The sequence below is a fragment of the Monodelphis domestica genome, chromosome 1, assembly GCF_027887165.1.
Source record: "Monodelphis domestica isolate mMonDom1 chromosome 1, mMonDom1.pri, whole genome shotgun sequence".
Taxonomy (NCBI): domain Eukaryota; kingdom Metazoa; phylum Chordata; class Mammalia; order Didelphimorphia; family Didelphidae; genus Monodelphis; species Monodelphis domestica.
The window spans coordinates 561,613,925-561,639,827 of record NC_077227.1 but is presented as its reverse complement, the minus strand read 5'-3'; the positions used below and the strand labels follow the sequence as shown (position 1 = coordinate 561,639,827).

The 25,903-nt window shown below is 35.7% G+C and overlaps 1 protein-coding gene and 1 non-coding gene across 3 annotated transcripts in view; both read left to right on the top strand.

Moving 5' to 3' along the window:
- CSMD1 (CUB and Sushi multiple domains 1) overlaps positions 1 to 25,903 on the top strand; it is a 2,624,761-nt gene that overhangs the window by 1,510,917 nt on the left and 1,087,941 nt on the right. The window lies entirely within an intron of this gene.
- MIR7244 (microRNA mir-7244) lies at positions 5,057 to 5,113 on the top strand. Its single transcript, NR_127429.1, has one exon. It is a non-coding gene; the product is annotated as a microRNA mir-7244 (primary transcript).

Sequence of the window (25,903 nt, the reverse complement as noted above, 5' to 3'; positions counted from 1 at the left end):
AGATTCCCATGTTACTTTGTATATATTTTATTCATTTTTTGTATATACCTATGTATGTGCACATTGTCTTGCCTTCTAGAATATAAGCTTCTTGAACAAGTCATGGTATATGAATGTAATTGAATAATATTGTGCCCAAAAATGATGAATAGGCCATTAAAAAAAAAAGACTCAGAGGGATTTATATTAATACAAAGTGAAGTGAGCAGAACCAGGAGAACATTGTACTTAGCAAGAACAATAATTGATATGACCAACTGTGAATGACAACCATTCTCATTAATGAAAAGATCCAAGATAACTCCAAGGGACTCATGATTAAAAATGCTATCTACCATCAGAGAAGGAATGGTGTAAGATTTAAATTAATGTGCAATACTTTAAGTATACACAAGAGTGAAGTCTGAATGCAGATCAAAGCATGCCATTTTTCACTTTATTTCCTTCATGAGTTTTTTCTTACAGTATGATATATCTTCTTTCTCAACATGACAAATGTGGAAATAGTTATTACATGATACTACATACATAACCTAAATCAGATTGCTTTCTGTCTCTGTGAGGAGAGAGAGGAGGGAGGAAGGTAAATAATTTGCATCACAAAATGTCAGAAACCAAATATTAAAAATTGCCTCTCTATATAATTGGGAAAAATACAATAAAATATTACTAGAGAAAAAAATGGAATAGATGAAGTGTTCGGAGAGGACTAACACCTCTGTTGTGAATGCTTAAGATGCCCTTTGCAGGGCTGCTCATCTACCATTGTTGTCCACCTTTCAGCAAACTCTCCCCTGTGATTCCAAGAATCTATAGCATGAGCAACAGCCACTCCCTGATAAAATGCAGACATAAACAAGGTTAAGAGTATAATCAATAGACCTCAGGTCCACTGATGAGTTAGGGGAACGTCTAACCCAAGCACTTGAAGACTTCTCCTAATGAAATGAACAGAGAACAATTTGTTCCAATGGCCATAAATGTGGCTGACACAGGGCTGTGGGGGCACTTAGAGCTTGGTCAGACCTCAAAGACACCAAGGTCATCCACCTTTTCCCAGGATATTGCTAGTCATTCTGCCTTTTGTCTTGCCACTGGACTTCAATGGCTGGAAGACAGAATGAGGATGCTGACTTTACACAGCACTGCATATCACCCCATGCTATCACTGATCCTCTTCAAAAACAAAAAGGAACAACTGAAAGTGATTGAGAAATCTTAAAATATTTAAGAGAAAGAACAGTAGAAGAATCAGAGTGAAAATTTTTTAGCAATTTTTTCTTATCCATCTTATTATAATATGGGAATATGAAATTTTGAAATTTTTACTTTGGTAATTAATCGATAATTTTCATCTGTACATGTGGCCTTATTCATCCCCTAGTGGCTAGGACCCAGTGTTTAGACTTTGAACACTAAGCTAAGCTAGCCCATAGACATCAGTTATACTCCTATGAAGGGTTTTAAAAAGCTTTCAAACTTAATAGTATCTGCCAGAATATTTACCTCTCCATGTTACCTCCAAGGCATGATGAGTGAAACAGGACTGTGGTCAAGGATGCACCCTTGTTCATAGGTGATTCTATGCATGTTTTGTGAATGTGTTTTAGGAAGTAATCTTCCTAAATAACATGTGATGTAGAAGGCTGCGCCACTAAATCTCACCTTTGTGAGATTAAACACAAATAGTGTATATGGAAAGTAATTTGGGAAATATATTTTATTAAAATTTTTAATGTGTACAATCAGACATTAATTTTATCCTAGAAATATTTTACATGGAATTTGGGCACAGAAATCACAGATGACCAATTTGCAAATAAGGTAATAGCAAGAGATTTACAATACACTAAACAGATACTTCAACCTTGATTTACTTCAATCTTGATTATTTTATTAATCACAATTTTACCTTTGATTCCCAACTTACCTTATTCACTCTTAGAAAATAGGGATTAAATATTATATGCTTTTGCATTCCCTGAATCTTGTACCTTATACACAAAATCGATCTGTGATTTCATTAGTATGTTATCCCCTCCAAGGACGAATTTTGTAGTCTATCTGTCACTGCCTTTCTGGTATATTTCTTGTCATTGCCCACCCGAAAAAAGAAGTTCCTTCAAAAAGTTGTGAGTCTTCTTCACTTTTCCTTGATTTTTTTAAAGGATACAAAAAAAAAATAAGATGCCCATTGGTTACTCTTTGCTTTTTCAAATAGTTCTCTCATTTACCTTTTCTATTTCTTTGATGAGGCCCTTAGTACCACCACTGCCCTGCCTTGCCTAGTTTCTTGTTTGTAATATATTTCAGTCTGTTCACATCCATTATGTGTGTCTCTATTACCCTGAATTTCTTTTATTCCAGGACTCAAAGCTGTACGATAACAAAAAAAAATTGTACAACACTTTATATACACATGTGTATACACCTGTATTTATATACAAATGTGTGTTTATGTGTGTAAATATGTACTAGTACATACATGTCTGCATATATTTGTGTGTGTGTATTCTAATACTTAATATATGCAAAGATGAATCAGAGAGAAACTAGGTTGATTTAATCTATAAGTCAAGTAATACATAATAGTAATATTTATTTAGTTTTTATTATATTTTTTAAAATATCCTCTTCATTGAAATAACATCTCAGGAAGCAAAATAAAGCATCTTATTTTAGGGACAGACAAATATCTTTGTACATATATACATATATGTATACATATATACAAATTTGCATTCTATTTTACATGTGTGTTTGTGTATGTGTGTATGCTTATCTAAATTCTGTAGCATTACCATAAGCCTTTTGAACACTTGGCAAATCTCAAAATATCCAATAAAGACAGCACTTATTGAGGAAATTGTTCTGTAGCAAAACACTGGGGCCGGCTGATTGAATTACTTTTGTTTAGATTGATCTGTCTATAAGAATGTCACCCAAAGAGATTAAATCTGCTTTATGCGAAAAGCACCTGTACATACATCACCATTTCATGTTCTTTCTGTTGTCATCCGAAATGACTGGATGGTAATAGGAAAGGTGCTTTATCATTATCTCCAGCAGGAGGGAAATGGTCCAGTTTGGTTTCCATCTAAGTAAATTATTAGATGCATTTTAGCATTTGTGAACTTAATAATGGGATTTTTCAAATATTCATTACCAGGGCAGTTTAATATAGCCTTGCATTCACTCATACACACACGTCCATGTGCACATGCACATGCACACACACGCAATTGACTTAAGTGAATGGTTTCTGATATTGGCTTCAGGATGTAATTTTGAACCATTAAAGCTGTGAATTCTACTTTTTACTAGTGAGTCAGCAGTGTCCTTTAATGTGTACTTAAAGAAGATAATTAAGGACCAGGCAGCCTCTTGATTGTTTGTAAAGCTTCCAAATTTTTATTCTAATGAACAACTGTTATTCCAATCTACTCATTTGTAAAATAAAAACTAATTGCCTTTCCTCATCTGTAACATTTCTGAGTTTAAAAGGACTACTAGACAATACTGATTTGATGAATGCAGCTATACTTCTCTGAAGAGGGAGACATGGTAAAGCATACTTTGAACTTAGAACTCTTCATTTTGGCTTTGTATATATCATTTTTGATCCAGATCTGGGTCAGAGGTTTATCAAACTAACTAAATTATCGAAAACTGAGTAGGTCGGAAAGGATTTTGTAGGATTCAAATCTTTTCACTGAAGTTGAAGTTAAGGGGAAAACAAAAGAAAGTATATGACTTTGAAGAAAAGAAATTTACATGTACAACTTTTTTTAATGTATCAAAAGTGAAAGGACATAAATGATGTTCTAAAGAAGACAAAAAATATGGAATATTGATTCCAATCACTAATAATAAAAAAAAGAAATCAAAATTTCAAACAATTCTTGAAGTTTCATTTCCTATACAGCAAATTGGTGAAGATAATAAAGACCAGAATTGTCACTATCTGAGGGGCTGAGGAAAGACAGAAACACTAACACGATTTTGATAGTCATTAATTTGCTCAAACAGTCTAGAAAATAATCTAGATCTATATTTTAGAAACATGCATAAATGTTCATAATGACACAAAGATGCTATTGCTATACACATTCCAATGAAGTGATTAACAGAAAGATATCACATATATCTCAGTATCACTAACTAGATTTTTTTGTGGAGAAGAGAAGAGACAAAAGAGAGAGGGAGACAATCTGAGAGATAGAGACAGAGTTGGGTAGAGAAGGGGAGAGGGTTAGAGAGAGAGAGAGGAAATACAATAGTGTGATGGATTAAGGAAAATAAAGCTAGTGCCTATTGACTAGTTAAAAGCCAAATAAATTGTGGCACAGAAATATACCAGTATGTTACTATATCATAAGAATAAATGAATATGATAAAAGCAAAAAAGCTTGGGGGGAAAGAGGGTGCTTTTATGAACTAATACAGAGTGAAATAAGCAAATTCAGGAAAACAATATGCACAATGAATATAAAATGTAAACAGATTAAGCCATAAAAATAAAAAACTGAATCTGAGCAATTATTATGGCCAAGATGAGTTGTAAAAGTGCATCTATACAGACTGGAAAACTGTGTGTATGGAATATTGGTATCAGATATTAGTTGTGTGGTCTGGTTTTGTTGAATTATACCCCACCTCATCTTTCTTTCTTACTTCTTTATTACAAAACATGTCATTGAATGTAACAGAACATGCAGGAATCCTCATGTGTCTTTCACCCACATACAAATTGTCTTCCAGTATATATAACATCCCATATGCACAGTCTCCCATTTAAAAAAAAAAAGGAAGAAGGAGCATTTCTTCATTTCTTCTCCTTAGCTAACCTTGATAATTATAATTTGAAAGTATTGTTTTCATTTTATTGTCCTGTATCTGGTAAACGTTTTGCTTTTTTTCTTTATTGAATGTTTTCTCAGGAATTAGTATTGACCCTTATGTTAGCTTTTTTTTTCAGATAACTTGAAAAAGTCATCAGTTCTGCATCTGTGTATGTGCTTTTAAAATGCGAACTATTTAGATGATATATTTTAAATATGGGAAAAGCAGGTGAAAATGTGATATGTATTTTTTCACCTGTTCTTCCTATATTTAAAAATGTCATGAAGCATCTACAGCTTTAAATGAATTCCCATTGTCATTGTCCATGTTTTCACTTTTACTAAAACTTTAATTTTGTATTAACATAATTACTTCCATGGATAACTTGCATAGCTTTTTAGTGTTGGTGTTACTTCTACTCTTCAGTGATGTTGGTAAAAAATGAAGAAATATTTCTTTAAGTTATATAAAACCTAAGAAAATTCATGATAAATTAACTATCTTATTCATCCTTCTAATTAATATTTTTTCTATTACAGGGTATCATTATGATTTGCAGCTGTGATGCTATTTTTACATAATGAATACTTTAAAAATCAGTAGCAAAACTCCTTAAAGGCTCATAGGGTTGACATTTGATTATTCTGTCATGTTAGTACAAGTTGTAAGTTAGCTAGAGTCAATATGTGGCCCCAAGTCTTTTTCAGCAAAACTCTACCTATAGAGTAGAAATGAACTTGCTATCCCAGGAAAGGGAAATGATGTAGTATACTGAATACAGGACTTGGAATCCGGTCAACTGGGGTTTCACTTTTGCCTCAGACACTTAGACTTCCTATGACAGATTATTCAAACTTTGTTTCTTCATCTATAAAATATAGCTGATAAGAGAAGTAACAAAGTTGTAAGGACAATGTATTTCATTTATGAGGAACATTGCTAAAAATACTTAGGAATCATTTTATTATCATGCATATGTTATTGACCAAATATTTCTAGCATACAAAATATATGTTGATAAATCCAGAAAGGTGTCAAATAAATTATCATTGGTCCTCTCCTTCCTTGGCCTCTCCTACTCAGGGGTAATTAATGAGACCCACCTGGGATCATCCAACTAAGCAAGCCTGACTTAATTGTTTAAAATATATTCATATAAAAGTTAATTTTAAAGATAGTTTGTGTATTAAGCTGGTGTAAGCAAATTAATATCCAAGAATTAGTTTTCATTTTGGAGGTGTGAGGAGAAGGGGCATGGCAAGGTGGATGGTGAATTACATTTGGGGTTGAGTCAGGAAGCCCTAGGCTTTTAGCTTTTGTTTTGGTAGCATGCTTATTGTTCAATAATGGTAACCAGCCTCACCTATTAAATGTTCTTGCATATGACCACACTGTTTTTTCAGCCTGCTGTAAATTTTTTCAAGATTTTTTCTGATTCTGTCACAGCCCACATTAAATACTATCTTCCACTCTCCCCCATATTCATGCATTCAACTAATTTGATCAACAAATGATCTATGCCTTTGTCTATATCACTAATAAAAGTATTGCAGAAAACAAGAACAAATATAGAAATCCATTTCCTCATCCTTCTACTGGTGGTGTTATGCTCTACCCTCTAAACAGAAACTTCAAAAGTCATGACTGGAGGAGTTAAGGTACTCTTCTCAGAAATCTCTTGGCAATGTTTGACCTTACTGCCAAGTGTGTACCATTGCTCTTCCCTCAATTCTTATTTTCCATCTCTTGTTTTACTGAAAACTGTAATAAAATTAATATTTAATGTGGAATAGGTATTTAATGGACTATACTATTGTTCTAGTCACTATTAATATGACTTTCCAGGTTAAAATTTCCTTCCTTGGTCACAACTTCCTTATGTAAGTAGCCTTTCACTCTTGGAATTTAAGCTCTAAGAGGGCAAGGTTGTTTTACTTTTTCATTTGTCTTCTTAGCACTTGTCACTGGGATTAATACAAAGCAATTATTTTATTAAATAAATGATTCATTCATGAGACATTTGATATAATGAAAAGAAAAATTATTTTAGAGACCAGAATCCAAACCTTCATTATGATGCCTTTTTCCTATGTCATCTTGGGCAAGTCACTTAGCCTCTCTGGATATAGTGCTTCTCATCTACAAAGTGAGACTATTGGTATATGTGATGTTAGAGGTTACTGGAGTGATTCTTCCTCTCAGACCTCACTTAAACCTTTCTTTTATATAGTTCTATAATGTACTTCTCAGTTTCTTCAACTGTAAAATGTGGATATTAATAGCACCTACCTTGCAGAGTCATTGTGAGAATCAAATTAGGTAATATTTGTAAAGTGCTTTAGTATAATGCCTGCTGCTAAATAAGTGCTTTCCCCCTTCCTTCCTTCTATCTCCTCTGAATGTATATCTCCATATCAGAATCATGTCCAAGAGCTATCAGTGTCTTCTTTCATTTTCTTTTTCTATCTTTCACTTTCTTTTTCTCTCTCTTTCTTCATTCCTTTCTCTCTCTTTCTTGCTCTCTCTTGTTTTCTTCCTTCCTTCTTTCTTTTCTACTTTCTTTTCTTCTTCCTTCCTCCTTCCTTCCTTCCTTCCTTCCTTCCTTCCTTCCTTCCTTCCTTCCTTCCTTCCTTTTCTATTTTCTTCCACCTCTTTCCCCCCTCCCTCTCTCTCTCATCTCATCAGTCTCCAAATCTACCTGACATGGACATTGTACCCCCAGAAGCTCAGGAAAACTATTATCAGTGAAATTCCTTTGCTCCCTTACATCCTCATGACTCTGAGCCTAAAACTTCCAATGACTCCTATAGGATCCTGACATGATTGTCCTCCTTTGATCCTCCTTTAGATTTAAGATGGACAGAGATATGCACCTCCAGGCTACACCTCGATTCTATGAGGCTACATCTCAGACATCTGTCTGTTCCCTAAAACTAAGGAATCTTTTATGAGGGTCATTCCCTATGTCTTCAGGCAGACCCCAACCCCTAACTGAATGCCTGATGGTTTACCACTCTAGAGTTCTGTCCACACCATGACATAGCATCTGTTGTAAAGAGTATAAAATCCCCAGAACTGATGTCATCTGGGGGACAGCTTTTCCATCCATGCTGTCCTTCCAAGGAGCAGCCTTCCATCTTGGTGTTCCACCTGTACCATCCTCCTGGCCATTCTCAACATTACTCTCTAAATTAATAAGTTTCTCTTTTTTATTTTTAAGCTAAGTTTTGGAGTCTTGCATTCTTGTAAAAGGTATCCTTCCCGAACCCCAGGGGTGCACCTCTTCACCCCCATAACATACCTATATAATCATCTTCTATCTTTTGAGTTTTGGTCCCATATCACCTACTGCCTACATTTTTCTTATAACATATTACATTCATTTTCAGTTGCTTATCCTTGATTCTGACTTCTATATGTAGCTTTATATTAAGATAAAATGAATTGAGGGACAGCTATGTAGCACAGTGTTGATAGAGCACCAGACCTGGATTCAAATTTGATCTCAGGCCTTCCTAGCTCTATGATCCTGAACAAGTCTCTTAATCTCAATTGCCTGGCCTTTGTCATTCTTCTGTCTTCGAATTGAAACTGAGAAAGAAGATAAGGTTTTTAAAAAAGAACTGAGTTGATGATGAACTACCAATGAAATTATACTGGTCTTTTTAGAATCCTATATTAATGTTAGAATTTTATTCCAGTAATGGATTATCAATATAGATTGTAACCTTCACCTTTTGTTCTGATGTTCTAATGAGAAGCAGTACTATGTAAGACTATAAATTGTGTGTTGACCTATATGGTCCTCAAAAGAAACTCCCTAGTCTAGTTTAATCACCTGTCTAGTCCTTATCCTTACTTTTTGGATAAAATGAGATAAATTAAATTATCTTATTGAGATTCCTTCTGGCTTTAAGTAAACCCTTTTTTTAGTTTAATCATGTCTATGTCAGATTACGTTGGGGACAGATTAAACATTAACATTTCATAACTGCAAAAATATGCTAAATCAATAGTGGTACTTCATATGCCACATCAAAAAGCAGGGTTCCTGATGTTTTCTTAAAAGCTAGAATATCAGTATTTTTAATTGGAAAATTCTATTCATACAATTTTAATTGTAAATTTTCATTAAGTTTTAGTCATCTTCATCCCATGAAACCAACTTTTGACATTGTACCTGTTTGAATCCCTTAGGGCCACTTGTTAAGTTTCTCTGCCTTTTTGGGACATCTTCACTTATTTATTACTACTGCCCCTCTTATGAGACCATGAAGATTGTCTTTTTTAATATCCCTTAGATACCTTCCTGCCTGAGTCTATCTCTTTATAGACATTCCTTCTAGCAGTCTTAGAGTTTGGATGCCCCAGTGGTAGCCTTTAATCTTACAAATTAACAGAAATGTGAAGGGCAGATATTTTTAGGGAATAAAAGTCTATGAGTCGACATGGCTTTACTTACCTACCCTAGCAACATTTGGGGAAAAAAATAAAAACAAGCTTAGTTCTCATCAGTGTTAAAGTACCTGGAATGAAAAATCTCCTTTTTCAAGTTGTTTTCATTGAGTGTGAAAGAGTACTACATGTATTTCAAAGGTTTCTTCTCTTTCTGTGAAATTGAGTGCCTTAGCTTAAGAGGAAGGGTTTTTGTTTTTTTAAGCACTTGAGGCAGTACAGGGGGTAAGCCACCTGCATGCAGGTTAGATGCTCCTAGGACCAAAAGGGAGATTCAGAACAGGGAAAAGTTGACCTGAAAGCAGAATAGGGCAAGGGGTGTGCAAAAAAAAAAATATATATATATATATATAATACTTTGATTCATAGAGACAGAAGTTTACATAGATAATATAAAATTATTTAAGTCAAATATCCTGTTTTAAAGAACCGTTGAAATCAAACATCCTAAAAACACTTCCATGCATTTGATTGGCATTTATTAAACATTGACCACATCCTAGACATGATGCTATTAATACATATAAAATGACCAAAAAAAAACCAGTCCTTGCTTTTGAGGTGATTTGTGAGTTGGAAAACATATACACAGAGAAATAACATATTTGTTGTTATTCAGTCACTTCAGTTGTGTCCAATTCTTTCTTACTCCATTTGGGGTTTTCTTGGCAAAGATCTGGGCGTGGTTAGTCATTTCCTTCTCTAGCTCATTTTACTGATGAGGAAACTAAGACAAACAGGGTTAAGTGACTTGCCCAGTGTCATATGGCTAGTCAGTGACTGAGACCAGATTTGTAATCAGGTCTTTCTGACTCCAGGCTCAATGCTCTATCCACTGGGTCACCTAGCTGCCCCCCCACAAACAAACAGATACAAATAAATGTGAGTAATTTTTACTAAGGATATTGAAAATTGCAGACAGCAGAATTAGGCTCATAAAAAAAGATAACTCAACAAAACGGTGATGGGAACTAGGATTATAAGAGGCAGAGATAAGAAAGTATCTGAAGTTAATTTTGTACTCAGATCCTCTTGACTCCAGGTACAGCACTTTACCTACTGTGCTACTTTGCTACACCTTTCTAATAATCCTTTGAAGGCGATATTAGATGTCAGAACACTGGACTAAATCTTCCCTTAAAGGTCAAAAGGTCGTTTATATCAGATGATGAGGGAAGGCATCATAGGGGATGGGAACACCCTTCATATCTGGGAAAAATAGAACAGTAGAGAAAAATAAATCTCTTGCTTTTATTAGCTGCAGTGTTTAAAATTGTTCATCATTTATTTCTGACTACAATCAAAAATCAAATGCACAATACTTGCATACATGGCTCCCAGGAGGAAAATTCAAGGAAGCCTTTCAAGATCTCTGCAGGTTAGGGATTTGGCTGAAATGAAAACCCCAAAAGAACCCTCCTGGGAAGGAGCAGGTCCAGAGAATGAAATATGCCAGGAAGTCTTTATGTTATTTACAATTATTTGTAGCAATCAGCCCACAGTAGAGACTTAATAAAAAGAAATCAGTAATCATTAAATTAATGTCATACCAAACTTCTTTCCTCTCCCCCTTCTCTCTCCTCTCCCCTACCCATTCCACCTGCCAAATTCCCAATTATCTCCCAGGCTTGTATTTTAGAAATTTTAGGAAATGTATGCTTAAGATTTTGTGCACAGTGAGCCACAGTTACTGTCAATTAGTTTTACTTAATATTTCTTTGTTATAAATGAAAGATTAATGGAGGACAGGGGTGGGAAGGGGTATTATAGAAAAATTATTGTGATTTTTTTTAAAAATCAAAAAATGGAGAAAAAACATATTCAAACGTTTGTAAAGATTTTTATGGACAAAATGTCATATTCTTTTCTGTAGTTTACTATTGATTTGTGACAGCTTCTCATTCTAATAAATATATGATGAATTCTTTCTAAAATGCTTGGAGAAGGACAAAAACATATAATCTAAAATTTCTTAAAAAGCACCAAAAAACAAAATTGCCTATTATTGTTATTATTCCGAGCATTGAACTTAAAATAATAGAGTGCTCACTTTTGAAAGATTATATTCTACTATAGATTTTATGCCATTCAAGTTTACTATATAATATTTAATATATAAATTCTCCCAAGCAGTTTTATTGTATTCCTTATTTATTTTCCAACTGAAGAGTTCTTTTAAAAAACTTGAAAGGGAAGTAGGAAGGCACCTAAATTTATTATGTATATGTTGTTATCATTAAAACAAGCAAATTCTATACAGCAGCCTGACTTAAAAGCATAGATTTAGAATTTCAGGGGATCTCAGGGGGTTTGGGGTCTTACTCTCACATTTTACAGGTGAAGAAACTGAAGACAGAGGAATTTATCCACAGTTAATAGTAAGTGGCAAGAGTGACATTTCATTAATATATAGATATAAACACATTATATCATTATATTAACACATTATATCATATCTATTATGTTTAGAGCATATTTGATCTTAAAGTATCTAATGGAATTCTCATAATGAGATATTCTTTCAATCCATGTAAAGTAGCATAGAGTAATGGAAAGAGTATTGGGGGTTGGGAGTCAGAGGACCTTGGTTCCAGTCTTAGCCTTCATACTTCTATTCTTTTTGACTTTGAAAAAGTCACTACACCTCTCAACCTTAGATTCCTCCTATTTAAAATGGGAAGATATCCTTCTTGAGCTCTAAACATCCAATCCTAAATTTTATATGGAAAAATTCTAAATATGAAATTACAACAGGACTTTGAATAATGCCCAATTTAAAAAGTCCATGTCCAACATCATGCATTTACCCACTCAGTAGCCAGGACCACAGTTAACAACCACAGCAAGAAAGTTAGGAAAAAGGGACTAGGTTGTTATTCCTTGGACTGATATATTTCTTCTTTCATCATTTCTTCTCAGGGATAGAATATGGAGCCAGAATAACCAATTGTTAGGTACATGATATAAATTTCACAAGGAGTGTAGTACAAGGAATCCTGCGTCTTAACATATGTTAAGCACAGCAACCTTGAGTCGCCCACTAAGTTCAAGTCCTTTTTTTTTTTATTGTCATAGAAGTTTCAATAAGTCTCAGCAATCCTACCAGTATTGATTTCTCTTTTTGAAATGTGTGCTCTTTTTGCTATCATTCATATTAAATATATGCTTCTGTGGCACTGTATAGATATCTGTACTCCTTTGGCACTGTGTAGATCAGGTCTGTGCTCCTTCTTTGTTCCCATTTCTTCAAATCAGACATATGTATTAAGTCCCATAATATTTAAATACTAATTGTAGTTTCAGTAGTCTAAGATTTTGGGCAATCAGTTACAGAACTAATGGACATAGTAAACCTACACTAGTGTAAGATCTAAAATCTTTCAATTTAGGTAGATGACATGTGCTTAGGAAAATTAAATTGCACATTCCATTATAAGAAATGTGCTAAAATTCAAATATATATATCTCCTATAATCGGTAACAATCAAAAAATATCTTACAATCAATGTCACTTAAGGAGGGGTAGAATATAAAGGTTCTTACCCAAGAATTTTGATGCATTTTCTCTCAACTTAGCCATGATCCTCAGTGTGAGTGCAAATGTGGTATAAAACCAATAATACATTGAAGAAAATATAAAAATGTTCACAAAAAGTCACAAAATAAAAATCAAGCCAATACAGGCTATTATATAGGTCACTAATACAGTTTATCAAAATTCATAAAATACAAGTTTTCCAAATACAAGTTGTTATAGACTTCCATAAAGGCACAAATAAAGATAAGAGTCAAATACAGGATGACACAAATAAAGTAAGGGGGTAGACAGGTTCTTCTTCTTTGCTATTTTTAAGGGGAGACAAAACTGAAAAGGGTTAATAACAACAAAACAACAAAAGCAATAGAGTTTAAGGGGCACCACCTTCTGCCCCATGTGGAGGGACAGTTTGTGGACAAGATCCACTTAAAAGATATTGTTGTGGTATCATTTGGTTTGAGTTTTCTGCCTGATATATGTTCCCAGAATTATCATTCCTGAAATTATTCCTGTTGTTATTCTGATAGTTGTTATTCCTGAAATTATTTCTATAGTTGTTATTCCTGAAATTATTATTAGTATTATTATTATTCCAGTAGGTGTTATTCCCAATTGCCTAGAATAGATTTCTACAATTCAACCTTACTTGGACCTTCTTATCACAGAAGTAGCAGGTCAAGGATCAAAAATTAGATTCTTGGAGAGGGGCCAGGGTAGTATCATACCCACTTTCCAATTTATCTATTTTATAACGTAACGTTTTCAGGTCCCTTTTCATTGTTTCCAATAAATCATTAGTTTCTGCTCTTTATTCTGCATGGCCTTTTGAACCATACACAGCAGTCCTTCTCAACTCTTCCAGATCCATTGCTGGCCATTTTGGACAATGTGTTTTAAAATATTCTTGGACCACTGTGCAAAAATTATTAACAAATTGATGTTGTATTTGTCTGATATCCCTTTCAGTAGAAAGATCTAGGCCCCGACCTCCCAGCTCAATGAGCCAATACATAAATTGGGAGGGTGTTTCATCATTAGGTTGTGTAAGGTGGTCAAATTTTGTCCAAACATCTGGTCTTTCAACACATTCTCACATTACCTTGAGAATGGCTTCCCTACCATTGTTTAATTGTAAGTATTGTGCAGGAACATTATAGTTCCAACGAGGATCTTGAGGTGGTCAATGCATTGCATTATGCCCTCAGGTTTTGTTAACCTGAGAGGTGATGTTATTTCTCTCACATTCTGTTAGAAAGGCCTGAAGTAATTTTTCAGCATCCTTATGAGAAGGATCATAATGGAAGAATATATCTGCCATCTTTTTCATTACATCAATTGGTTTGTCTTCAAAGCTAGGCATATCTCTTTTAAATTCTTTTATATCCTGGGGCATGTAAAGAGTATGTTGTCTTAAGTTTACCACATTCCCCAGGTCTTCCTATTGTGGATACTTCCCTTAAGGGGAAAAGAATATCAAAGGACTCAGTCTGTTGTCACAATTTCTTTTAAGTTCTTTGCATGCCAACCAAGGCAGTACAGGCAGAAACTGGTATAGTAGTTGTTTATGTGCCTACCAAGGCTGTATGGGTAGAAACTGGTATGGTAGGACTACGAGGTTTCCACAGGGCTGGGTTTAGTCATGTGCTGGGAAAAGAGACAGGAAAAGAAGGGGCATTGGGAGAGGGAGCAGGGGAGTTGGGAGAAGAATTAGGGGAGGAAGGGTTGGCCAGGAGGTGCACCTGAGAAATTTGAGAAGGGTCTGTCTCTATTTTAGGAGAAAAAAGGTAATTTGGGAACAGGTTCTCAAAAATTTGAATTTGAATTAGACATTTTAGGCTTGCAAAAATTTGAATTAGACTTAGACATTTCAGAAATTTGAATAGGATCCTCTTTTTCTATTGGACTATACAAAGAGTGTTTGAAATGTTCCAATTGAATGTGTACTGCTTCTTGTATTTTTGCTTGCATTTTCTGATTTGCAGCCTTTTGTGTCTTAATATTAAGAATTAGGAATAGCAGATTTCCTAGTATCATTATGAAAATGAGGCATTCGGGTGCTGGGGACCAGCCCCTTACGACCCCTGAGAGGGGAAGGGGGAGAGAGAGAAGGAACGGGGAAGAGAGAAAAGGGTACGGACAGCTCTCACATAGTATGCAAAGAGAAGTCATTTATTGAAGCAAAAGCATGGTATATATATACTGTGGCTAGGAGGACAAAAGGGTAGGAGGAATGCAGGCACATTTGGTGTCAGAGGGGCCCAGGGGTTTTACATCCTTTACTGAGGAAATAAGGTTAGGAGGAATATAAGCACATTTGGTGTCAGGGAGAGGGGGTTTTACAACCTACACCTGGAACTAGTTAGGGAAGACATCCTGTTTTAAGGGAGGAAGGGAGGTATGTTATGTTTGCACTATTTCTAGCCTGTTGTCAGGTTCTATACATTCGGGAACCTTAAAGGTTTCCAATTTGACAAAAGCCAAAAGGCTTTCTTGTAAGGTAACAATCATGTTGCATTTATTTATTTATTTATTTGTTTATCTGACTATTTATTTGTTTGTTTATTTATTTATGATGGTATAGAAAAAATTTTTTTTGCTATATACATTTTTGATTAGTGCTACCCTCTGGTAGCAGAGAGGCAGACTGCATCTCAGCAGAAAGGAGAAAAAAAAAATAGTGCTCAGTTGTTGGACTTTAGTGGCCAGAGAAGCAAAACTTTAGTGCTCAGTGTTGGCCTCTAGTGGCAGGAGGAGCAAATTGCTAATGGGAGATGGGAGTTGGAAAAGGGAATTGTGGGTAAGGGGTTGAGTTAAAGCACTCTTAAGAGCCTTGCTGTAAAGGTAAATGGGGTTTGGGGTTTGAGGGCTTGAGAGTTGCCTGTTTTAAGAGCAATTTTGCTCCAGAGGGAAAAACTGGAACTAGGCAGTTAAGGTTGGGGGCATTCAGGGAGTTTTTGAAGCAGGCTGGGGTGGGTGGAAGAGGGAGGGAGAGACTGGGGTTTTTTCTCGGACCTCTGCTGGTTTCTTTAGACCGGCAGGGCAAGGGGGATTTGAAGGAGTCCCCAAACTTTTTACACACAGCACCAATTCACTGTTCCTCAAACCATTGAGGGCCGGACTATAAAAACCTAACCCTAACTCTAACCCTAACTGGGCAGCAGTATATACAGTGTGGAATCCCCACCTCCAGATCACTGCTCACCATGCTGACATCTTCCATTGTGCAGCCACATAATCCTTTGAGTGACACCTTGTTCCAAAGCTCCACACAAAGGATTATGTCACCAGAAGTAGTACTGTACATGAGCAACACCATGCTTTGCAGCACTGCCACATATAGTGCTCCTCTCACTGACCACCAATGAATGAGTGCCCCTTCTAGAAGTGTGGTGGGGCTGGAGACATGGCCTCAGGGGGCCATAGTTTGGGGACCCCTGGATTAGGGTAAGGCTCCTGGACTGAGAGGAGCCAGCAGTAATTGAAACTCCCTAGTAGGGGAAAAGGGACACACACACACCCCCCCACACACACACCCACTGGGTTGGATTTAGGTGTGGGAAGTTTTTTAACTTACCTGAAGATTTTGAGGCAGAGCAGCAAGCAGGTTGAGAAGATTATAAGTTCTGATCCTTCTGGGTCTCCAAATAAGTATTGGTAGAAAATGGAGGGAAAAGGTAGGGAAACAAAGGTAGCTGGAGGATCCCCAGTACCAGTAGGGAGATTGACCAGGCTTTTCTTTTTCTAGTATAATTATGGCTTAGGAATTAAATCAAATCAAGTCAGACTTCAGGGATCTTTAGATAGGTTTATTTTTGCTCCGAAAATAAAGGTCTGGAAAGGCTAGGGGAAATTAGATTTCTAGGTCTGGAGTAAAAGGGTCTCAGGGCAAAAGGCTCTTCTGCAAAAAAGGTGCTTCTACAGAAAAGGTGAGAAAACCCATGCTTCTCTCTTCTTTTATAGCTTCTCAGATACCTCCCAGAAAGGAAGTGGGATGTGTCTGAGGAAGTTGGGGTAGAGGGTCCTAGGAGATACAGTCTCCCAGGGTTCAGATTCATTTTAAAACACATACATGAGGTATCACCTCACACCTAGCCGATTGGCTAACATGACAGCAAAGGAAAGTCATGAATGTTGGAGGGGATGTGGCAAAGTGGGGACACTAATGCATTGCTGATGGAGTTGTGAATTGATCCAACCATTCTGGATGTCAATTTGGAACTATGCCCAAATGGCTTTAAAAGACTGTCTACCCTTTGATACACTACTAGGTTTGTAACCCAAAGAGATAATGAGGAAAAAAAAAAGATTTATACAAGAATATTCATAGCTGCACTCTTTGTAGTGGCAAAAAATTGGAAAATGAGGGGATGCCCTTTGTTAGGGATTGGCTGAACAAACTGTGGTATATGTTGGTGATGGAATACTATTGTGCTCAAAGGAATAATAAAGTGGAGGAATTCCATATGAACTGGACCGACCTCCAGGAATTGATACAGAATGAAAGGAACAGAACCAGGAGAACTTTGCACACAGTGACTGATACACTGTGATACAACCTAATGTAATAGACTTCTCTACCAGCAATAATGCAATGATGCAAGACAATTCGGAGGGACTTAGGAGGAAGAACACTATTCACATCCAGAGAAGGAACTGTTGGAGTAGAAACACAGAAGGAAAACAACCGTTTGATCACAAGGGTCGATGGGGATATAATTGGGGATATAGACTCTAAATGATCACCCTAGTGCAAAAATCCACAATATAGAAATAGGTCTTGGTCAATGACACATGTAAAACCCAGTGGAATTGTGCATCAGCTATGGCAGGAGTTGGGGGGAGGAGAGGGAAAGAACATGACTCTTGAAACCAGGGGAAAAAAATTCTAAATTAAATAAATAAAATTTCCCAAATTAAAAAAAAAAATCATAAAGAAAAGTAAGAGTTAAAGCATTTTAAAAATTCAGTGCTCTGACTAATTTTAGAGTCAATAAAATAAAAAGTTGGCTATAATGAGTTTAAAAAAAAGAATATATGTGCATATGTATGTATGTGGACATATATACATATATGAATGCATATATATAATCACCTCTGTCATGCCAAATATCGAATATTTTTAATATCTTCCAATGCACTTACATTTAGATAATAATTTCAAGGCACATTTTCTGTAAAAGGATGTATATAACCTAATGAAAAATAAACTGCCATGGAATATTAGGGTTCTGAAAGAAAAAGGAAACAAAGATTTGGTTTTCCAAGTTGCTGACTTAATTTCAAGCAAGGTTGGTAACAGATGCAGTTTTTACACTAGAAGGGAATTTTATTTCATACATGTTTTATATACTAATGTTGTCCTCATCAAATGTTTTCTTGTAGTTTAGACATGAAAGTTGATTCTTCAATTAATAGAATATGCCAATTCTCAAAAGGTCTGCTAAGAGCTGCTAGGTGGTTTAGTGGATAGAGTACCAAGCCTGGAGAAGGGAGACAGGTCTGGATTCAGAAATGGCCTGAGATACTTCCTAGTGTGTGGTCTTGGGCAAGTCATTATGTCTCTTCTGCCTTGAAATCAATACTTAGTATCAATTTTAAAGCAGAAAGTAAGTTTGGTTTTGTTTTTTAAAGTTATGCAAAATTCAAGAAACTATGACTTTTAATACAGATTAATATCTGTATATATAATATATAATATATATATAAAATCTGTATTATAAGTTGGACTCTATCACAGAGGATAAATTTTTTAAGCAACATGCATAATATTTTAAAAGCCATATTGGGATTTCATTAAAGCAGGTTAGAAAATCAATATTACTGCCCTAGTTGGTCAAATAGCTTATAATATACTATATATATATATATATATATATATATATATATATATATATACATGATTTAAAAAATAATTTAATTACCCACCATGATTTTATATACATGCCTAATCTAAGAACAGGTAAAAATGCCCAACTAAAAGTGGAAACATAGAGGAGATTGTATAATAACTCCAGGTGTCTGGCAAGGGATTTATACAACAAGAAGGACAAAGAAGATAGACTTCACTTACTTAATTTGTATTTGATGATCATTATGTTTAAATGACTAATATGCCCAGAGTTTGATCAAAAGTCTTTCAATAACTTTGTAATTTCAAACCTGTCTTCTCTTCTGCTGTTACTCTTTGGAGCCCTGACACTAATTACAGCTATGAAAATTAGATCTTTGAGTAACTGATAAAGAAATTAGCATTAATTGTCTTTAGAGAGGAGACAGTGATCTAATATGTCTGCCAATATACAAAGGAGAGGGAGCCTGATTTAGTAGATAGAAGGTGCACAACAAAACCTGAAAGAGTAGGTTCAACCCCACCTCAGACAAGTACTGGCTAGGTAGGTAATCATGGGTAAGTCAATTAATTTCTTAGTGTACTAACAATTCTCTAAGACTATAAATGTCACAGAAAGTGCCCCCTTGCTTTGGTAGAGGGGATTTGTTCATTCAGGAATTTCTTATGCCATAAAATCACTGGCATCATCCCTACCCTTATGAATTAGTCGGGAAGGCAATAAACATGTATTAAGTGCCTACAATGTGCCAGGCACTTTATTACATGCCAGGGATACAAAGTAAGCAAAAGGTAGTCAGTGTCTGGTCTCAAGGAGCTTGCAGTCTAATGGGAGAGATAACATGCAAACAACTATGCTATAGACATAACAAAAAAGCCACAGACAGTGTGAATTGGAGATAATTAACAGAGGGAATGCACCTGAATTAGGAGGAATTGGGAAAAGCTTTCTGATTTTATCAGAGATTTGCATGAAGCCAGGGAAGTCAGCAGGTGGAAATGAGGTAAAGTCACGTTGGGGAGACATAACCAATTCTCCATTATTAGGAAGAACAGAGGGGACAGTAAAACTGAAATCTAATAAAAGAACTTGCTAAAACAAAGCATTCTAAAGCAGTAAATTTTTGTTGTTGTTAATCTTTTGACAGTGATGTTTAAAGTGTATTCATCTCTCATTTTTGCTCATTTCCTCATTGAAATTTAGGTTTCCCTTGGAGCAGTAATTATTTATTTTTGTTCTGAATATAATAGTATAAACTCTACAGATGCTTTTGCCTGACCCAGAAAGTTCTTTTCCCTTGAAGTATGGCAAGTAAACAATTATAGGTATCAAATGGCCAAAATGTTTTGTTTGGCTTTAGGATTTAAAATCAACCACCACTTCAATGGACATAAAGGAAGCAATACATTGTAAATCACTTGATGACTTTTTTACAAGAAGGCTAGGACACAAATTAAGAATCTTTATGACTTCCTCCATGAACTGACAAATAATAAAGAACTTTGATGGAGTAAATTTCAATCTCTTGAAAATTGCTTCCTTTTTTTTTTTCCCAGAAAAAAGACAACTTGAATCCCTTAACTGAGAGTATTAAGGCTTTCATCCCTGTCAGTTGGCCATTTGAGTAAAGGAAAGTTTTTTTATACATAACTCCCAAGATTTACATAGTGATTTTCAAACAAATGGCCTAATAAGTTTGGCATAACTTCAAAGAAGCTCCCAAACACAGCTCATTCACATTTTTCTGGCACTGGACACATTTTAGACAATTGTCTTGATAATTTGGCTCTCAATATTTTCTTTTTTCAAGTTATTTAAATGAATTATGGGAATATATTATGCTAGAACTGGAAGGGACCTTAAGGATCATTTAATCCAGTTCCCTCATTTCAAAGATGGGGAATCGAAAGGTCAGAGTGGTGATTCATTTTCTTCATCTGGGACTTGTTATTTTGGAGATAATGAAAATGATAACCTTGTTCTCACAAATATCTTTGGAAGAAGTCCTTTCTAGGTGAAGAAAAAAATCCCATATGAATTCATCACTATTTTCCCCCCACATTTTCCTACAATGGGAGAAAACAGGTTGTTTTATTAAATTGAACAGTTAGCTGCTATTTACAATGGTCAAGCCCATTATGTAATCTCAGTAATTTTGTTGTAGTTTAATAAATTTTATCTTTTTATAATGTTTTAATAATGCTGCTTACCATTTATAATGTTAATTATATGATCAACATTTTATAAAAATTGCTTTGCAGAATTTTAAAATAAATGTAAAATGTATTATTTTGACTTAGTGGAGAACATCTGTGAGGTGATAAGAATATATGGTTTGATCAACATCTAAACTATTGAATATCAGTGGAAGAGGACTTTTCTGATAGTTCTACTAAAATATTAAAAATAAAATAACAAAATAAGTTGAAGCAATTTTATTATTTTTTAAATATGAAGCTTAAAATCTGTTCTGTTGATTGGAATGAGCAAAAGAAAACTATTTATAATTTTAAAAATTATAATATTTTGATAATTTAATTAGATCCTCAGAGAAAACTTCCAATGACTCATGGCTAGAAATTAATATATTAATTGAATCCCTGCTGAAGTTCTGATGAAATATATACCATGCCTTTGTAGTATTACATTGAATTTTGTATTTATAATGGACAAATTTACATTTAATTTCCAGTAAAGAAAAAACTATTTCTATTCTGAGTTTTTTTTAAAACCTTTACCTTCTACTTAGAATCAATACTGTGTATTGGTTCCAAGGCAGAAGAGCAATACGGGCTAGGCAATGGGGGTTAAGTGACTTACCCAGGGTCACACAGCTGATAAGTGATTGAGGGGCCAGATTTAAACCTATGTGATAGAGACTTGAAGAGAGAGAGGTTTTGCAGGACAAGCCAAGATGTAAGAACCAAGGCTGGGGACCTGTCTGTCAATCAAGAAGAAGGTTCCAAACAGACCTAGGACCTCCCATCTCTAGGCCTAGCTCTCAATTTACTGAGCCACCTAGCTGCCCCCCACCCATATTGAGTTTTTCATAAATTAATAAAACTTATAGCAATACTTTGAGGAAAATTCCTATAAAATCCATTTCAAAAGAAAAAGTGACAGAAGGTTTTCAGTGTACATATGAATTAGACTGAATTTTTAGGATCATCATTTTTCTACATCACATTTAATTTCTATAAAAAGAACACTAAACTATAGTCAGAATATGTTATTTTCAATAATTCTAGAAAAAATACAGAAATGAACTGGGAAAATGCAAATATATCTCACTTTTTTTTTGAGAAAATTTATTTGGGAGAGAAAGAAAAAAAGATTATACCTAATCTAATTTTTTTCAAGTAAGTCATTCATATTTTAAAATATATCATTAGTTTCAAATTTAATTTCTATACTTAACCAAAGCAGATCCTTTCTTGATCTTTGTGAGAGGGGAAGGTATTAATTAATTAAAAAGTTGGACTGGATTATATTTAAAATAGGGTCACCAGGAATTTATATTCATTCCAAAGAGATTTATTTATAATTTATTTACAAAATATAGAAAGAGTAAAGTAAGAAAATCAGAGAGAGGATAGGGTAAGATATCTAGCTTAAGCACTAAATAATTTACTCTTGGCCCCTGACTCAACCTAGTCAGAAAGAATCCCTAGGCCTAGGCAAAGCTGAGGACCTGGGGAACTCTCTCTCAAGAGGCCAGTCTCTTCAGAAAATCCAATATGAAAGGAGTCAGCCTTTCACTCACCATGTCTTAGGTCCAGTCAGCAGATTCTCCACCAGTCTCCATTCCAAAGAAAGAACTGTCAGTAGAAATGCCTTCAGGAAGTTGTAACTCCCTTTTAAAGACACTTTCTTTTGCGTCACTTCCTATGCTTCTCCCTAATTCTGCATTTACCAATCACAGTTGAAGCCTTGCTTTAGGACTGCCCAGGGACAGTCAGTTTAATCCTGATTCGTGACCCACTATTGCACACATGGGTCACAGATCTCCCCTACTCAAGTGTGAATGGGGTGTTTACACTTTTGGTGAATAAATCTAAAAATGGGCAGGGGTTAAAATTTAATCTTCACAATCAGGGGAGTGTTAATTTCATTTTCATAATCGGGAGAATTAAATTTAATCTTCACATCTTGCTGGGGGAAAACAAAGCATAGTATGTATTAATTAATCATTTATTAAAGAGAACACTTATATAAAATTATAATTTTTTCATTCAATAGGAGGCCAACTTTGTGTCATGCCCCACCCCCCAGACCTAGTGCTGCATGTGCCCTTTCCCCCCCTTATCCCACACAGAGGAGACAGGAAGAACTCCCATTAGGCTGCTAGGCAGAGGGGTGAGTCATGTGAAAAATGTCCTCAGTGCCACGGAAGAGGGGGAGGGGAGTGGTGGGAGTGTCCTGCTTCTCTCCAGCTCTGCTGCCTGTGAGCCCCATACCTTACCCTCTGTGAACTCCCATTGGGCTATTGGGAAAAGGGGCAGGAGATGTGAAAAAATGTCATCAGGCATGGTGGAAAGGGTTTGGGAGCAGCCCCGCTCAGTCCCTCTGCCTTCCTTTAAGGAACTCTGTCTCTGTTGGACAGGAGTGCCTGTAGAGCGTGCTCAGGGCACCATCTTTGGCTCGCATGCCATAGGTTCACCATCTCAGCCCTATACTGTATATCATCATTCAATGACAGCCTAGAAAAGGGTAAAAGTCTATCAATTTATCAGACGTGATTATGGGAAAATAGACTATCTGACACACTTACCACAAGAAATAAATCATGTAATGGAAGAATAAGAAAAAAGGACATGGAAGAATTAAAGCAGCCTCCACCACATCTTCACTCACCACCTTCAAGACCTATATAGCACATATATATTCTGTACCATGTAACTGAATTATCCAATCAGCAGATGAAAATTGTGAGCTTTTTTGGGCCAAAAATCAGGACCAAGATATCCTCCTTAATGTAATTACAACCACATTGCTGTCTTACTAAAGGAAAAAATTGCCAAATAGAGTAATTTTTTTTGAAGTCAAAAAGACCTGAGTTCAAATGTGACCTAGATTTTATTAGTATCTGAAATGTGACCTTGAGAAAGTTGCATAATCTTTGTCTCCATTTCCTCATCTATAAAATTGATATATAATAGCACCTACTTCCCAGGTATAAACTGAGGCTCAAATTCTAAGGAATATAGGTCTCTCTTTCCCCCAAGGGAGAACAAACACCCCAAACCACTGAGACCCCTAGAGATCTCATTCCTTTTTATCCAGAGTAAGAAGATAACGGAGAAATAGGATGCTCTTAAAATGAAGATATTCTTTACTAAGAAAGGACACACATGTGCATAGGAAGCCAATTATTTTAATACCAAAAGCTCGGTTCAAAAGAAGAAAAGAGCAGATGAAATAATCTTCTAGAGAAGGGAGGAGGGAGAAGGGGCTGGAAGGGACCATTCCAAGGAGGGATCTGAGGTGGTATGGGTGGAGAGTTCCTAGTTCGGGGGTGGCATATTACTATGTACAATGGGGAATTGTGAATTTTAGATTTTCTATGCCCTGATTAGTTTTACAGAATAAAGATATTTTTGGTGCATAATTTTAGAGGTGCAATGACACACTCTTTTGCATGATAACAAGCATGAACAAATTACCATGCTTCTGAATATGACGTAGTACAGACTAGCTCAATAGAACTAGTCAAGGTGAATATAACAGGCAACCGTACCTGACGAACCCCTTCAGAGATAGTGAGTCTGGGGCCAGAGATATTTACTCAAAGCACAAGGACTTTTGGGGTTATCTCATCCTAGATAAACTGAGAGCTAGTAATGAATGAGCCAGTGCCTTGCAAAACCCAAACTCAGTCTAATACTACAGGCCTGAAAGTTCTGATTTCCATGGTTACCTCCATCAGGCCATTCCTTTCAAAGACTTTCAAGTTACTCTGAGACCTAAAGACAGTCAGCTTCTCCAAATCACTCTGAGTCCCAGGTAAATCAAGTCACAACTTCATCACCCACGTGGGCCACTAGAGCATAGCAAGACAAGTAGCAAGATAATTTACACATCAGGTTCTTGTGAGGATCAAATGAGATAATATTTGTAAAGCAATTAGCACAGTGCCTGGTACATATTAAGCACTATATAAATGTTAGGTGGTGTTCTTTTTATTATTATATCAGGGCTTAATTGGTCTCCAAGGCTTTAACTAAACCTGAGCTGCATGGGTCCTACTAACTCCAAATCAGGCCTGTCACTAGGTATGTACAATCACTTACATAAATAGGTAGTGGATGTCTTCTCATCTTTGTTCTAGATATTGAGGTGAACACAAGTATGCATCTTGGATTGTGCAAAATAACTGTGTCTGTGTGTGGTATTATCAAGTAATAAAGATGCTAACTGTCCAACAGGGTAGATGTGTACCTAAAAAAGTAGGCATGTACATAAAAAGATATGGAGACTAGCTGTTACCTTAAGATATGAAATAGGAATAAATCTTTATATGTTATCCCTAATAGCAAACAAAGCTTTGCTCAATGAGTTCTTGTCTAGGCAGGAGTGTCAGTAACATTGTCCCTGCTTTAAGCGAGTGTCTTAAATCAGCTCTTGGGAGATAGTTGATGAACTTTCAAAGTTTTAAACATTTTATTCAGATCATTATGGAGTACTTGGCAATCCAGCCCAGAAGGCTCTGGGATAAAAGCCATCTCTTCAGCCATGGGTGTATGAGTTGAAATTTTTTAACTGTGGCTCCTCAAGATAGGAATCACAGCTGGAAGGCTATCGAGAGCTGTTACTTCCCCCATGTAAGAAGGAAAACCTCCTGTTCAGAATAGCAAGAATTCAACTCCTCCTCCTGCAACCACATTCATTTTGCTTCTCTCTTCTTTCCCATCTCCTATCTAATATCCAAACATTTTGTTTCTCTTATGTGAAACTGGTCCCATCCTCCTATCATACATGCTACGGATCTCTAGAGTTAACACTGGGGCAGTGGCATCACCTGGTGGGCTTCCTTAGTGCTTCAGAGGGAATTTAATTTCAAATATTATTGGAATTATTTCTTATTTCTACATAGAAAGAGTCATTATCAAAGAAGTGTAGCTCTAGCACAGAGCACAGTAAAGTTACCCATACCTTTATCCCTAAAATGAGGGCAATAATCTACCTCCCACAGTTTCTGTGAAGATAAAATGGAATAATA